Source organism: Protopterus annectens, chromosome 14.part0 (assembly GCF_019279795.1).
Source record: "Protopterus annectens isolate FY-2018-M chromosome 14.part0, PAN1.0, whole genome shotgun sequence".
NCBI classification, from domain to species: Eukaryota; Metazoa; Chordata; order Ceratodontiformes; family Protopteridae; genus Protopterus; species Protopterus annectens.
The window spans coordinates 329,510,618-329,528,664 of NC_056748.1; positions in this window are offsets into that span (position 1 = coordinate 329,510,618).

The following is an 18,047-nucleotide window of genomic DNA, read 5'->3' on the forward strand; positions in this document are numbered from 1 at the left end:
TCTGGCTGTAGTCGGAATGTTGGATAGTTCATGAAAGCATGGAGCAGGTTATGCAGCAGGAAAACATGCCTTGTACCTCTTCTAATAAACTCAGCCATAAAAACCTTGCCCCTGTACAGAATGCCAAGCCAATGATCACTTCTTGTAAATTACTAGATTGATGTAAAAATCAGACTTGAGTTCAAATCTAAGATAACCTCAAGAACTCTTCATATTATGCAGCTTGAATGCAGATGTCTTAAATGTCCAGCTTTTCACAGAATGTCCAGATTTTTGCCTCACAGTTTTGGTTTGCTCCTCATAAAGTTTGGAGTTTATTGACAAATCACTAAGTACTGAAGTCACTAAATAATAACCAACTGAGATTCAGACTTCATATCCTTCAGCAAATGAATGCTGACATAAATCCTGCTATTCTATCAATTTTCTAAATTTATAAGAGCAGTACATAAAGTATGTCCCTATTTTTGGGCCTTTATCCCACAATATTTTAGACTTTGTCCAGATGTATTGTGCTAAGAGGCTGAGGGGATAAAGGCCCAAAATTAAGGACAGGTTTTATATATTGCTCTTATAAATTTGAAAAGTTGGTATAATATGGTGAATGTGTCAGTGTTTCGTAGAGATAATATTTAAGTCTAGAACAGCCAGACAAAACGTTGGTATATATCAGGGCAGTGTACATTTTGTTTTGAGGCTGCTTATGTACAGACCCAAGTCTTGCAAACAAGAGGTTTGTAGAAAATTAAATGCATGGAGAATTGTACTGGCTATGTAGGAGACACAAAAGAGACTGAACAGAGACATGTCTGGTCAAGAACACATTGGATTATCCCGGTTGTACCATGGTATTTTAATATGTTACTCTGAAAAATGAAACATATAAGACAGACAAGCACAGAATCCTGTTGATTTCTTACAGGTGCAGACACATGGGGGTGGTGATATTATCTCACGTGACAGTGTCAGATCTGCCTTCTGGGTAGCTTTATTGGATGTATGCCATAATATTGAAAACTCAAAATATTGAAACACAAATTTTGAAAACTCAAAATACTGAAAATCTGTTTAATGCAGAGGACAACTTTGCCTACACCACCCATGCAGGGTACTGGTTCCCCTATTCCCTTGCTAATTATATATGCTAACTCCAGGATTACACAACAATGTGAAAAGTACAAATTCCCAGTTTCAATATTTTGAGTTTTCAGTGAAATGAACGGAACCCACGGTATTACCTCATGTGACAACTTGGGATCTACCTTCAGGGCAGATGCTAATGTCATTTCTGATAGTGTTCTCACTTAGTAATGTGAGTTCTGCCTTCAGGGCAGATGCTGCTAGTGTTTTCATTTAGAAATGTGAGTTCTGCCCTCAGGACAGATGCTGCTAGTGTTCTCATTTAGTAATGTGAGTTCTGCCCTCAGGGTAGATGCTGATAGTGTTCTCTTTTAGTAATGTGAGTTCTGCCCTCAGGGCAGATGCTGCTAGTGTTCTCATTTAGTAACGTGAGTTCTGCCCTCAGGGCAGATGCTGATAGTATTCTCATTTGGTAATGTGAGTTCTGCCCTCAGGGCAGATGCTGCTAGTGTTCTCATTTAGTAACGTGAGTTCTGCCCTCAGAGCAGATGCTGCTAATGTTCTCATTTAGTAATGTGAGTTCTGTCCTCAGGGCAGATGCTGATAGTGTTAGCAATTCAAGTAGATACAGGGCAATATGTTATTTCAAAATATATCTGATTATGATTTGGAAACAACTATACTAAACATGATATGGTTCACAATATCAGTTCCACTGTCTTGAGAGGTTTCATTTAGGTACAAATAAAAAAAAAAAAAAAAAAAATTAAGAACCGTCAAATTGGATTTGACCCGAAAACATGGATTGCTATATTTGGTTGAGGCATAGTTCGGGGGTATGAAGAGGCAGGTGCCAGGGTGCAAAGCATTAGGTGGCACGAATGGCAAATCCTGATGAGTCAAGAGCAACACTGGCATTCAGAAATGAATATTGGTATTGACTTCACTTTCAGAACTGAACAACTTAAGCTCTCTGTGTGTAGGATAGACTGTAGCAACTGATTTCTACTAATGTAGCACTTAGTTTGCTACAGTTTAAAAAGTATATAACACTTTTTTTTAGTCAGAGTTGAGGAGCATAGATAAGGAAGAATTGACCTTCTTAGAAACTTAAAGTTGAGTGGGCATCAGAATAATTGCACCTTTGATAGTGGTGAATATGTCTATATACTTGTCAATAAATCCTCCGTGTCTGCTTTGCCAGATTTTTACCTGGACCTATATTAAATAATATAGTCTTTGTTGAAATTCAAATATTTACTGTAGTACAGTTCTTAAAGCAAATACAGCCAACACTTGTATGATCCCCTCCATCACTCCTTACTCATGCATGTTATCATTATCTCTGCCACTGTCCGTACTCCCAGCTCTATACATTATGAAAAACTCTTTAACAGTCCCACTACACAAGACACTTGGACACACATGACAAACAACACTGTACATTCACAGGAGTAAATCTAACCCCTGACCTTGCCCTTACTCTAACCCTAACCCACAAACACTCACACACAACAATAAACAACACTACTTCCCACTACACTACTGCTATCTTCTTATCTAACATTTACATTAACCTAACTCACAGTCACACATACAGTCCTAAGTCTAATGCTGAAGCTTTCATTATGTCCAACAGTTTCAGCATTAGAAATAAAAAAACCTGCACACAAACAAACATGGCACAACCTACTTACATGTTGATTTGACATTCAACACTTCCAAAATTCAACAAACTACCTTTTTGACAAAAACAAAAGAAAACAAAAAACACATTGACAAAAGAAGTTGTGACAATCTGACATGTGAACAGGTTTACACTGAAAACCTTGAAACTGCATCGGTCGTTGGCAGAGTGCCGAACCAACTATCACTACAGCAAATGGGTAGTGTAATTCAAGCATTTGTGTTCAACATTGTGCAGGGAGATAGCAGTTCAGTGAGGAACAGGAAATTAGCCATTTCCTCACTGTAGTGTGATCTCAGAGTTGGTATATTTAATGTACAGGGGGTGTGAGGGGTGCAGGAGGCATAGCAAAATAGTAAAATTAACATACTGTTCACTGTAGAGTTTAATGGTATGTTAATGTGTATAGGAGGAGGTGAGTGATGTCACCTCCTGCTATGTCGAATACATCGAACCACAGTTGTCAATGTATTCATTTTTGCTTTGGTTTACTTTTCGGCATTATGGATTAAGCATTTTGGGCTGACATTCTAAATGGTCAATCAAAATGGATTCAAAATGCCATTAGTAAACCCATGAACATACACGCATACCTTACATATGTGCATGTGTGTGTGTGTGTGTGTGTGTGTGTATGTGTGTGTGTGTGTGTGTGTGTGTGTGTGTGTGTGTGTGTGTGTGTGTGTGTGTGTGTGTGTGTATATGTATATATATATATATATATATATATATATATATATATATAGAGAGAGAGAGAGAGAGATAAGATATATATGGGGGTCCATAACATTAGTCGAGCGTGCATTTGGTTGACAGCTGTTTAGTCAGCCATTCATGATCATCTAAGCAACTGGTTGACAAGTGTCTGAGATCAAACAATTCCCAGGGTTGGGGAATATGCCCTTACCCCATGTTTGTGCAATCTTGAACGTACTATATATAATTAGCAAGAGGTGTGGGGGCAAAGGGGGACTTGTCCCCCTGCAAAAAAACTTTTTTTTTCTTTTTTTTAATGCACCGAGGCTGCTTCTTGGTGTATGTGCAATTGCATGGTGATATATGTGGTGTCGAAGGAAAAACGTCAATATTTAGAGTGTCAGTGATGGGTATATTCAGTATATATGATGAATATATATATATATATATATATATATATATATATATATATATATATATGTGTGTGTGTGTGTGTGTGTGTGTGTGTGTATGTACACGTATAATATCTGTATGTAGATAGGTAGGTATGTACATATATCTTTGTGACTGATGTTCTTAGTGGTTCCCGTATTTTTGTTAGATATTGAAATTCTCTAATTATTTAAGGATTACTTGACATGAAAATGGCCAGATGTCTTGTAAACAGCAACTATTTGGGGGATTTTTAGGATATTAAAAGCAGATTTATATTCCAAGTTTAAGGATATAGAAGATCTTGTGGACCATATCATGATAACGTATTAAAAACAATTAGATTCTTTTACAAGTGTTATCATAGCTATTTATCAGAATAGTAAGGCGTTGTTTCAGAAATGAGTGGGTTAATGTAAATAGTATATCATTATAGATTAACTCTGCATTTGCTAGACATTCTAAAAAATAATTGGTGATGAATAGTAAGGAAGACCTCCTACGCAGAGGGTGAATGTCTGCTGCTGAATAAAACCTAAATTACAGAGAATTATATATTTCAAATGCTTTCTCTTTTGTCAGGAACAAAGGGTAATTTTATTTTTTATTTTTATGTTTTTAGTATAGGTAACTTAAGACTCATTACATATATGGAGACCCCACCTACTACAGTAACTGATGCTGTAGGCAAAAAATTTATTTGAAGAAGAGAGCTTAAGAACATAGATTTAGATGTCACATCTCAGAGGACAGGATCTAACTTGTGTGAGGGCAATATGCTTTGTAAATGCTCACAGATTAAACAAGTAGGCTTTAGATACAGTTCTATAAAAAAGATGATAGAAGATGCCAGCAAGTCAGGAATTTACAAAAGTAATGGTAATAAAAGTTTTATGCAAACTAAGTCCATTTAAAGTAGATAGTGAGACCAGCTGTCAAACAAAGGGAATCAATAAAAAAAAAAGTTAGCAAGTACTTTTGACAGAAAAAATGCAAAATTCCTGAAAGTTCTGTGACCTCTTGTTAAGCAAACCTTATAAAACACATATTTTTAGAATAATAAATATGGCAGATTGTTAAAATGATAATTAGAATCCAAGTCAGATAAACTGAACACATCAGAAATGATCTTGGTAAAAGCAGAGTAAATAAGGTAGATAAATATATACTTGCATGAAGAAGAAAATAAACGTTTAAGCTTTAAAGAGTATTTAAAATAGCATCCTATGCATATTTTAATTTAAATAGGTTCAACATAAAAACAGAAAAAGGCAATTAACTTCAACCAGTTCTCTTCAAAAAGCAAACATGGCATCAGTTTTATACAAAACAAATCACCCTTCAGTTACATAAATAAATCAAGTCATGATAAATCATTGTTACAGTCTTTAGATGAAAGGAGTACATACGTGATTAGAGATCTGTCAGCGGGAAGGAGCAAAGAGTATAAAAGCATGAGGGCTGTGTGAGGACTACTACACTCAGCTGAGATCCATAATCTCCAAAACAAAAAGAAAGATAGTCAGTGAAACCAAGAATGTAGTGTAGTAGCTTCCCTCTAGCAGAATTATACTAGTCTGAGCGCTGCTTGAGGCTTAAAGGCCGCAAATTTGACATCCCTGCTTTAAGCTGATAACCCTTAAAGTTATAATATGGCATTAAAATATCAGCTCTGTTGCAGTTGGTAGAAAATATCTTCATATTTATGGAAGGAAGATTGTTTGGATGCAGGAATATGTTGTGCAAGGTAAAGAATTAGTGCACTGCACTGGACCTGTGCAAAGTGCTTGTGATTTGTGAAGAATGGTAAGCTACTGCGAAATGCAGCACTGCTATATCAGTGGATCGCAGGCAACACCACATTACTGCAAAGGAGTTAACACAGTATGCAGATTGCATGCTGCAGACTCACTGCTGATGCTGTAGGCAGTATGCAAATGGCAGTGCACATAGGAAACAGTCTGATGTGTTTGATGGAGCTGGACTGCAGTTGGTGTAGATCAAGGGTATGAACAGAGAAGTTGTATATCCAACTACAGCACTGCATACAAGGTATGTGTGTGTATGTGTGTGTGTATATATATATATATATCTATATTTTTATATATATATATATATATATATATATATATATATATATATATAAATATAGATATATAGATATAGATATAGATATATAGATATATACACATACATATATGTACATGTACCCCCATGCAGGGCAAAACCTTCCTCATCTAACAGACCAAGTGTTCCTGCACCAAAGGAGCACAGAGAAACCCTATGCTGATTATGGGGCATGTATTGCATGGTCCTGATACCCCCATACACATGGGCTAACATGCATATAGTATCTTGCTTTATAAAAAATTCACCACAGTATATTGTATCTTGGCTACGGGAACACTGCAATAGCCGATTTGGGGCCAAATAAGTTTTACACTGACATTTGCATCTGGTGGATTTTAATTCCATCTTTGACTGCATGCTATTGCAAACAAGTGCGCAAATATCATTCCCTGATGCCCTCCAGGAATGATTCACCACAATGCAAGCATTTCTTCAATGCAGAGGTGAAGCAGTGGTGAGACAAACTGCACACATGTAGGCATGAAGGCTAAGGCTGGTCCACATGTTGATAGACATCATCAGAAAAGGTATCACCCCATCCACTGGATTCAGTAGAGAGGATGTCATCATTGTGAATGCCAGTATCAAACACCTGGGGGCATGAAGTGCACCTACATATTGGTATGGTTGCTTCGAGTCTGGCCTTTTTTCCCAGAAGATACCATATGGGCACTTCACTGATATATATAAATGTAAGTGTTGGTAGGCAGGGAGAGGTGGAGATGAGTGTCCTTATGAAATATATTGCAGAGCAGACAATAATCTCCCAAGCACACTTTATAAAATGCCTGTCTACTGTTCTAAATGATTGATGTAGCTTTGCAAGGGGGTTAAGAGACACTCCAAAGCTGAATAATGGTGTCCTTAGTGGACTTATTTAGCAAGTCAAGAGAAATAACATAAAACCTGCTAGACAGGACTGAAACAAAGACAATGGCTTCTGCAGACTGAAGACTTGTACTCAGCCCTACAATAATATTTATACTAAGGGTATCGAAACTCATATATAACACTTAAAAGTAATATCTAAACAATGGTGACTGTTGAGCATCATGTAGCCATCCCCCAAAAAACAAACTAGTTTGCATTTAGGAGTATTTAACTCTGCACACCAGGTAGTATGGGTCTGCATTTCATTCCAGCAGTGATTTCCTTATTTGCAGTGGTGATGGACAGGTTGACAGACAAGATCAGACAGGAGTCCCCGTGGACTATGATGTTTGCAGATGACATTGTGATTTGTAGTAAGAGTAGGGAACAGGTAGAGGGGACCCTGGAAAGGTGGAGATATGCTCTAGAGAGAAGAGGAATGAAGGTCAGCAGGGCTAAAACAGAATATATGTGTGTGACTGAGGGGGAGGATAGAGGAATGGTGAGGATGCAAGGAGTAGAGGTGGCGAAGGTGAATGAGTTTAAGTACTTGGGATCAACAGTTCAGAGTAATGGTGAGTGTGGAAGAGAAGTGAAGAAGAGAGTACAGGCAGGATGGAGTGGTTGGCGAAGAGTGTCAGGAGTGATTTGTGACAGACGAGTACCTGTAAGAGTGAAAGGGAAGGTTTACATGAGGGTAGTGAGACCAGCTATGTTATATGGGTTGGAGACAGTGGCATTGACAGAAAGGCAGGAGTCAGAGCTGGATGTGGCAGCGTTAAAGATGTTAAGATTTGCACTGGGTGTGATGAGAGTAGACAGGATTAGGAATAAGTATATTAGAGGGTCAGCCCAGGTTGGACGGTTTGGAGACAAAGCCAGAGAGGCAAGATTGCGTTGGTTTGGACATGTGCTGAGGAGGGATGCTGGGTATATTGGGAAAAGGATGCTAATGATGACACTGTCAGGTAAGATAAGGTTTATGGATGTGGTGAGAGAGAACATGCAGGTGGTTGATGTGACAGAGCAAGATGCAGAGGACAGGAAGAAATGGAAACAGATGATCCGCTGTGGTGACCCCTAACGGGAACAGCAAAAGAAAAAGAAGAAATGATTTCCTCTTTTGTATGGTGAGCCACTTAGTAAATGCTTGCTTTTTATTAACATTAATGACACTGGGTTATGTAAAATGAGTACTCTGTTCAAGCAGAATTTGAAAAATGTGCAGTTGTATAAAACCTAGGTAAGCTGTTCTGGAACCTCTCAGTCCCGTTGTTGCCCTCAAAAAGTTTTATCACATCACACAAGTGCCAGTAAAATAACTGAGCTGCTCACTGCAGCAGGTGTTGTAGGCTTGCATCCTTAACAGATACTTTTCCCAAACCTTGCTGTCATCTACAAAGAGGATAATGTACCTTTTCCTGCTATCTGTGAGGTCCAAGATGAGTGGGTTTGTCTTGTAATTCCACAGTCCACAGTCTTGATCAGTGGAATTTTGAGACCATGACAAATAATATATGGCTAAGAATAAGGTCTCAGTATGTTGTACTATTACCCCTATGCTAAAATACAACTATATTGCAGTTAGTATATATTAGTACAAGGGGTGTGTGGATGTAGAAGGCTTTACCACCTGCAAAATCATTTTAAAAGTGTAATAGAAAATTTCATAATTCACTGTTCTTATGATGAATTAGCAATTGATTTCTAATGCCCTATGGTTTGTGTGACTAGCAATGCTTAGAAATGCAGCCAGTTGCCTACAGTTGCATGACAAGTCACACTGTATATCACCTTTCCTCCAAGTAACCTCTTGAAGCCCACAGCTCCTCTATGCTGAGCAGCATATTACTGTTCAATAAGCTAGAGCTGCTCTACATTTGGTGTTTTCTGCCAGAGGCCCAGAGTGTTTCTGTTGAAATCCAAGACAAAAAACAAGAAAATAAGTATATTTTGTGATTCTATTGCACTTTTAAACTACATTCCATCTAATTGCTGTATTATTTCAGCTCTTTACTGATTGTGACTGCATTATTTTCTACACTTGATCTGCTGAATCTAGCCTGTATTGATGCACTTGAGCACTGAATCGGTCATCCTATATTACCAAAGGCTCCCTTGCACCCTTATGGCAGAAGAGTGTAGATCCAGTCTTGTCTGAGCTGGGAATTGCTGGAGGAAAATTCATTGTGTGCTTTCCTATTGGTAGATTAGCTTAAAAGCATTTAATTTTGCCTGTATTTAAGCCTCACATTTGTGTGTTGCACAGCAACATGTAACAGAGGTTAGCGGTACCCTGTATACATGCAAATGTCTTGAAACATAATTTTTCTTAGACATCTGTCAGTGGAACGCTCTCAGGTGCCCTTGCTGCACTACGAGCAACTCATTTGCACACTGAGCAGTGTTGCCACACTTATCATCCATAACCTTCAATAGAACAAGCATCTTTGTATTCCTAGCACAAAAACTGGTCAAACTAGCCCACTTCCTTCCCTACTAGTACATATGGTAAAAACCTGCTATAATGAATGGGCAGGTTCCCATCATTTCTCCGGCCAACTTGATTGACATGGGCATCCTGTGGCAATGCAGTATACAGACAACCACTTACTCCTGAAATAAACAAATACCCTATGTGAGAAATGTAATTACACTATGAAATTGGAATCAATTATTTCACGTAACAAGAAATTGGATATCAAACATGTTGTCAGCGCACACACTTCACCTCTCACTCAAAATAAAGTCATAGCACATAAACCCATATACGTGGAAGTACTCACTAGAAGCCTACCAAAAGATCAGAGATCTCCCAAATGTAAAACACTTGCACACTGCTATGCAAATAGAAACCACTACACATAATAACACATACACCACTATCTCACAAAGTAAGCCCCGAAGGCAAAACACCTCAAAACATAATATCTTGGTCATAGGTGACTCCATAATGAGATACACAGATGTCCTACTTACCAGGCTGGACAAGGAGAAGGTTGCAGCCAGGTGCCAGGATATATTAAATCATGCATGCACTCAGGTCTCTCAACAAGTACCTTTCAACTCTGTTGTCGTCCATGTTGTGGTGAATGACTAGAGACATACCTCTCTGTACTATATGAAGAGAGACATGACTGAATTCTCAGATTATGTATCCCAGGCAGGTATGATCTAGTGATGATGCCACAATAGAAACAAAAAATTATTTACTTCAACAATTTGCTTAGCTTCTGGTGTCAGTCCAGAGGGATCCAGTATCTGTCAGCCTGGGAAGACATGGTTGACAGGCCACACTGCTTTGCCAAAGATCATATGCATCTGTCTCCTCTAGGTTTTTGGTTACTGGCAAAAGTGCTTGCCTCCCCCATTGTGCATTTTTTAGGCAATGTCAAAACAACAAAATTTCCAATGTAACAAAATCCACTCAAGATAAACTCAAGGTTCTACTGCTTAATGCTAGGAGTGTAAACATGAAACTGGTCTCCCTGGAAGCACTCCTCACCTTGGAAGATGCTAATGTTTGTACAGTCACCAAGACATTGTTAAAGGCCAGGGAGAACACCCAATCTGTGCAAGCTACAATGCCTTCCACATGTTCAGACCTCAAAATGAGCATGAAAGAATCAAGGCGGAGGTGTATCCATCTTCATTAAAGCCAAGTATACTTTGAGACTGGTCAAACAGCATGACTGTCTTGAACTACTCCATGTCCAGTTTCCTAAAGACAAAATACCCCACTACATCATTGCTAGCTAAAGGTACCCCACCATGAACCAAGAAAAACATACCGCCTACCTGGACTTACTGGAGTCACTTACCATACAGCCCAACACCTGAGTCATGGGAGACTTCAACTATCCTTCCATCGACTGGGTGACATACAAGAGCACAAAACATGCTTGCCCAGAGGCTCCTGGACTTTGTCAATGCAAGTGTTCTGGAACAGATAGTCTGCACCCCCACAAGGGGTGCAAATGTCCTAGACATAGTACTAACCAGCATGGGTGGGTCACTGCACTCACACCTGTGTGATGCCTTCCTTATTAAGGTTGAACCATAAATCAGTCTCATTTGATCTGAAGTATCTATTGGACCTGACACCCCCCACAGGAGCAAAAAAAAAAATCTAAAAAAATTTTCCAAAGCAAACGACACCCTTCTAAGCAATGGTATAAAATGTTTTATACCCCTGCAATCATGGAAAACAATGGCTCCCATTCAGAGGTGTACACAAATGCCCTGTATAAGTACTTAAACAAATATATAGACTTGGATGTACCTGACCGGATCAAAACCAGGCCCTCCCAAAAAAACAAGCCATGCTGGTGGATCTCAAGTATAAACAGGTTATATAAGAAGAGGAAGAAACGGATGTCAAACAACAAGAGTTAACTGACTCAGCAGGGGAAGTATTCCATCCACAGCTTACACAAGCAAATCAGAAATCTTGTAAAGTCCTCTAAAGCTAATTACATAGCTAAAATAGCATCCCTTGCCAAGGATAATTATAAGGCATTCTTTAACTATATCCAAAATCTAAAAGGGAATGCCCAGCTATATGCCTAACTGGTAGTAGATGGTACCACTCATACTATACTGGAGGAAATCACCAGCCTGTTAGCTGACAGATTTGGCAAAAACTTCATCCCCCTGCCCCAGTCAGCCATACTCCAAAGCATACCAGACACCAGTCCTCTGCCTACTAGAGATCTGGTCATTTCTGCACTCTCCAAGGCCAAAAACATAGCATCAATGGGACCAGACAACACACCAGTTGCTTTCTAAGCAATCTAAAACATGACCTAGTGGACCCACTTGGTGTTTTCTTTAACCATAGCCTGAGAACTGGCATTGTTCCAGCAGAGTGGAGAAGGGCAACAGTGATCCCCTTGCACAAAGGGGGGGGGCCATCAACTGACCCTGGAAACTATAGACCCATAAGACTAATCAACCTCATCTGCAAGGCCATGGAAAGAATCATCATGGACCTTGTCAACAAGGACACAGGTGAACTTCAGACTCTAGATCTGACCCAGTTTGGCTTTGTTAAGGGTGGATCATGCTTGTTAAACCTAGTAGACTTCTTCGAGAAAATCACCAAACCCTGGATGAAAGTAAGACAGTGCATACTGCATATCGTGATCTAGTCAAGGCTTTTGACACAGTCCCCCACTCAGGTATCATTGAGAAACTCTCCCAGCTGGGTAATAACCCTTACTTCACTAGATGGGTAGCCGATTGGCTCACCGACAAATCACATACTGTCAAAGTTGGTGACTCTAATTTTACCAATAGACCTGTCACCAGTGATGTGCCACAGGGAGCTCTGCTGAGCCCTTTACTGTTTGGAATCTATATCTTGGAAGTGCAGGCTATAGTAGATGGCCTTTGGCTTACCTGTTGATTGCAAATTGGGTGCAATCACTGAGTCCCCCAACAATGTTAACATGTTACAGGAGGGGCTAACACAGACAAAAGGTTGGTACCAAAGCCATGGTATAAAGCTAAATGCAAAAAAGTGCATTATTATCCCCTTTGGCAAAGCAGAATTCCCTGTTAATTAGAATATTGACAGCACCCCACACCCAAGTTCAAATCCAGCGTTGTGAGATCTGGGAACACAGGTAGATTGCAGTCTGAACTTTGACCACAAAGTTTCCACAGTGGTAAGGAAAGCTTTCTATTTTGCGCGTCTCATAAGTAAGGGCATTGCTTCCAGTTCTCAGAATATTATAACTGTACTGTATTTGACCCTCATCAGACTATTAGTAGAGTACAGTGCTCCCTTTTGCATGTACTTCACCAGACATATCTACTCCAAACCATGACTTACATGGACAGACTGAAATTCGTCACTGTACTCTGTATCATATAAGCTGCTGTGAGATGACTTGTGCCTTGCCTACAGGGCAGTCTCCAGCCTTGCCCTGATTGAAATGTTGCACATCCACAAGTGAAATGGCACAAGAGTAACTTGGTCTAGGGGTCTTAATCTTGCTTGTAAGAATAACAGAACATGCTGGAGAAACAGATGGATCTCCCAGATATTGCCGCTCCTCTGGAACAAACTTCCAATTCATGTGAAGCAGAGCTCCTCACTGACCCTATTTAAGGGCAACCTAGACAAATAGATGGGAGATTGCAAATGGCCCTCATGGACAAGGATAGTTGGTTTTGATCATAGACCCGCTGTGTGAATTATACATCCATCTAATCAAGGACAATTGGGGCAACTCAGGATTAACATGGCTAGGCTTAAAAGGGTTCTAGGGCTGCTAGCCTAGTAACCTCCTACTAACCTATGAATGTAGTTCATAGAGTGGCTTAGCAACTATGTGCTCTCCATATTCTCAGTTGCAGCGTAACCTAAATTACTTTATTTACTTTATCTACTCTGGCAGTGTACCCCTACCAACCAAACCTAATTTATCTCATTTATTTCACATAATAAAAAGCTCTGTATATCTCTACCAACTAAACCTCAATTAACCTCATTTTAGTTCATATTATAACTGAGCGTAAACCCCATAAGAAAATCTATGTAACTGCACTCCTCTACAGAATAACCATTAACTATCTAATTAACTACATATGGTGCTTTGTGTAATACTAATTATTTCTCAAAATCTCTGATCAGCCTCCCCAGCCTCGTAGCACTTGGTATTCTAGGACAATGTAGTGACTGCCTCATGCTCATAGATAATGAGCTCCTAGTTGACACAAGAAATTAAAATTTGTAAGAGATGCAAATATTTAAAAACTATGTAGACTTCATTATTGAAAAAACAGACTCTGAGCAACACACACAACCATTACAAATGTTTTAGTGATCAGTGACTCTATAGTTAGACAACAGATTCAGCTCTCACTAGGCTGGACAAAGATAGAATGGCAGTGAATTGTTCTTCAGATGCCAGGATCTCTGATATCTCAATAGCCCTTAAGAACTTTTGCCCATAACACATATGACTATGACATGGTGGTGGTCTATATGGGGTGGATGATTTTGCACACAAAACCCTAAAGGATATGCAAAGAGATATGTTACGACTGTCCATGTATGTCACAAATGTAGGTAAGACTCTGCTGTTGTGTGGAATCCTAACTTTCCCAAGACTGATGCCTAGGTACAAAGAAATGATAAATAGCTCCTGCAATTGGCTAAATAGTTGGTGTCATTCCTGGAGGATCCAGTATGTGTCAGCATGTGCAAGATGTTCAGCAGTTATACCTGCTTTGCAAAGGGTAGCCAGCTCCTCTGCATATTGCCTAAGGGCCTTGCTGCCCCACACTGTCTTTTGTAAGCTGAGATCATCTAATGGGCATTCCAGTGTAAATAACATATTAATGCCAAAAGTCTCTACAACAAACTGCCTGACCATGAGGCTGTCCTGTATATGAAATGCATCCATATCTGTGTAATTACTGAAACTTGACTTTAATATTCAGAAATCTGTCCCTTAGTACTTAGACTTTTTACCTACCATGCCTTCAGATCCAATGACAAGTCCATATTTGTAACAGGCCATATCACCTCTAAACAGATTCTCAGAGACTCACAAATGGAACTCACTGAACTTTAAATCACTCTAAACAGGAGCAGCTCTCGCGTTATACTCCCCTGAAAATCATAAAATAAGTCCATTATTTTGGGAGATTCTAACTATTGCTTAATAAATCGATCACCTATACTTCCAATGTAGGATATGCCCAAAAGTCCTTACATTTAATAAACAGAAACTTCCTTGATCAGCTTATTAGCAAACTCACTGGAGGATATAATATTCTTGACCTTATCCTTTCAAATATTGCTTCTTCATATACTATACCCATGATGTCTACTTCACTTGTTAAGGCAGATCACAAACTAGTGACCTTCACCTTCAAAATCTCTCAACACTTTGAAAACAATATTCAGAATTTAAGGATTTCAAATGTACTAATCTCACCACATTTTATAGTGAAGTTTCAAAATTTACTAATAGCAAAGAGGATCACTGGTTTAAAAAAACTAAAGTACCAGGAAAGACTGGTTCTTTATATTGCCACAGCAGGTAAATGTATAGAACTGGAAGTCCCAGCCAGATCTTTATATAAGGGATCATTTAAAAACAACCCCTCTTGGATGTCCAACATAAATAAAATATTGCAATAAAATTAACTATATAACATATCAAAAGAACCTCATATCAAGAGTAACACCAGGAAAATTGATTAAAAATCTAGAAAAATACTTTTACACTTACTAAAACAGCACATAAATTTAGGTTAAAGATAATTACAAATCCTTCATTAACAATTTTAGAAAACTAAGAAATAACATCCAGCATTGTTATAAATTTAGGTTAAAGATAATTACAAATCCTTCATTAACAATTTTAGAAAACTAAGAAATAACATCCAGCATTGCTCTAAACTTATTCATAATATCTCCAGTTGACTTGATCCAGCAGACATTGCCAACATACTAGCAAAGAAATTCAGTATAAATTTGACCCCAGAAATGACTGTCCAAAGCTCGCTTATTGACAAATAGCTCAGATGCCTACAGAGCAACCCAAACCTAATGAACTTACTGTGTATCCGTAAATCAAATGGGTCTAGGGCTACCCATTTCAGGGACGTAAATATGGCCTGCAACTTAAATAGGACATGCTAGAGGGAAAGATTTATCTCCCAGCGACTGTCATGTCTTTGGAACAGGCTACCAATTCATGTGAAACAGAGCACCTCAATGATACTGTTCAAGAGGAACGTGGATGAGTGGATGGGGTACTGTAAATTCTTACCAGGGATAGCACCCACAGCCCTCCTGGACATGGGCAGTCATCACTAAATGCAGTATTGGTTATTGACTAGTACCTCTATGGTATTAGATTAGGTTGAAATGGCTAGGCTTAACATGACCTCCAGGTCAAAAGCCTAGTAACTTCCTATGATCTTATGATCCTAAGAACATGTAGTGAAGGTGCTCTCCAGGACTAAAAATACTTCCTCCATGGGACCTGACAATATACATGACTGTTTAATAAACAGTAATAAACAACCCCTGCAGAGGCACTCCTTAAACTATTTAACCTGGGTTTAGCCACTGGCTTTGACCCCGAGGTCTGGTGTACAGCACTGGTTATGCCACCTCACTAGGGTGGCCCCACCAATGACCCTGGGAATTATAGTCCCATCCACCTGACAAGTCTTATTTGTAAACCCAAGGAACATATTATAACTGATTTGAGAAACTACAATTTTAAAAATACCATCAGGCTAGACCAGCATCAGAATGTCTTTGTTAAGGGTAGTTCCAGTCTAATGAATCTGGTTAACTTCTTTGAAAGGGTAAAACAGGCTTTTGACAACAGCCAAGTACATACAGTGTGCCTTGATCTGGCCAACACCACCCCCTATGCTAACACTAACATAGTTAGTAAGCTTAATGTATTACAAATAGATCTCTATATTGTAAGATGGAGAGCAAAGTGGATAATAGGCAGAACCCCCATAGTGTGAGTAGCAGGTGCCTCATCAGAGAATATGAAGGTGACCAGTGGTGTCCCACAGGGCTCAGTGCTGTGCCCTATATTGTTCAACATTTACTTTTCTGATCTCTAGACCATGAACCAAGACCTCTTGCTAACTTAGTGAGCAGACGACTGTAAACTGGGAGTCATTGTCAAGTCTATTCCCGATGCCCAAGCTCGTCATTATGAACTTACACTCATAGATACCTGGTGTGCTAAAAAGGGGCTCAAATGTGAATGCTACAAAATGCAGTATCATCACATTTGGTAGACAACCCCACCACAACTTACAACAAAGACAGCATCCCACCACGCATGAGAATGTTGTTAAAGATCTTGGAACTCGGGTTGTTAATTCCTTCTCCAATAATCATCATGTAATGACAGTAGACTCTGAAAGTCCTTCTGCTTAACACAGCTAATTGAGAAGGGAATACCATCCAAATCTAAAGAAGTTATTGTGCCATTAAATTCAGCACTGCCTAGGCCTATTATGGAATGCAAGATTTACCTCACTAGACATATCAAACAACTAGAAAGGCCACAGAGGTTCCTAAGAAAGAAAACCACTGGCTTAAAAAACTAAAGTACCAGAAAAGACTGGAAGCACAGTCCCTTTATTCAGTATCTTATAGACTGTTGAAGGGAGATCTATGATTTGGTTTCACTGCCATTAAGGACCCAATGGACCTGTAGCTACTGTATCTTCACAAATCAAATATTCCAACAAATACCCTAATTAGGGATTTAAGTCTTCAACAGTGGATAAATAAAACATGGTGGAGTGATAGCTTCATCACACATTATCTTCTTCAGCTTTAGAATACACTCCCAGTGCAATGCATTATCTTCAGTCATACAGGAAATGGATGATTGGATGGAGACTTGCAAAGTCATTCCCAGGAGTCTAGTCCACCTTGAAAAAGAAGGTATGGTCTGAGAGTGGATACTGGTAAGGTATAAATGACTGTAAGACTCAGTTGCTTTGTATTTCCTATGAACCTATGAATATGTTTGGGGTTCACAGAACTGAATCTTGTGATAAGGCCAAGATGAACACCATACCTCTTAACTGTACAGATTTTCACAGAATGTCAAGAATTTTGCCTTATAATTTTGGTCTGTTTCTCTTAAAATTGTGGCTTTCTGGCAAGTCATTGGAAAATCATTGAGGTTTAAAATCAGAAAATGACAGACATTAGAGTTTCCACCTTCATACCCCTCAAAAAATTCATGCTAATGCAAAACCGGTTATTCTATAACTTTCTAAGTTTGTAAGAGCAATATTTAAAAAGTGTCCCTATTTTTGGGCCTTTGTCCCCCCATTATTTATGTCTTTCTCCAGATTTCTTGCTCTAAGAGGTTGAGAGGTATGGTGAACACATTAAATGGAGTTGGACTTAGGACCAGTTCCAGTAGAAACACAAATGTCCTTCACAGTGAAAGCTCCTGGCTCACTGTCACCCTCAGCTCACTAACCCATCTAATGTCTAGCTCCTGCCTCACTGATTTTTGCAAGCCACCTATGGCAGAGGAACATGTCAAAGTTTTTATTGAAGTGTTTATAAATCGTATCTACAGGCTTGTCTATGTCTTCATCCCTAGTAACCTAGTAATTGAATACAATCAGT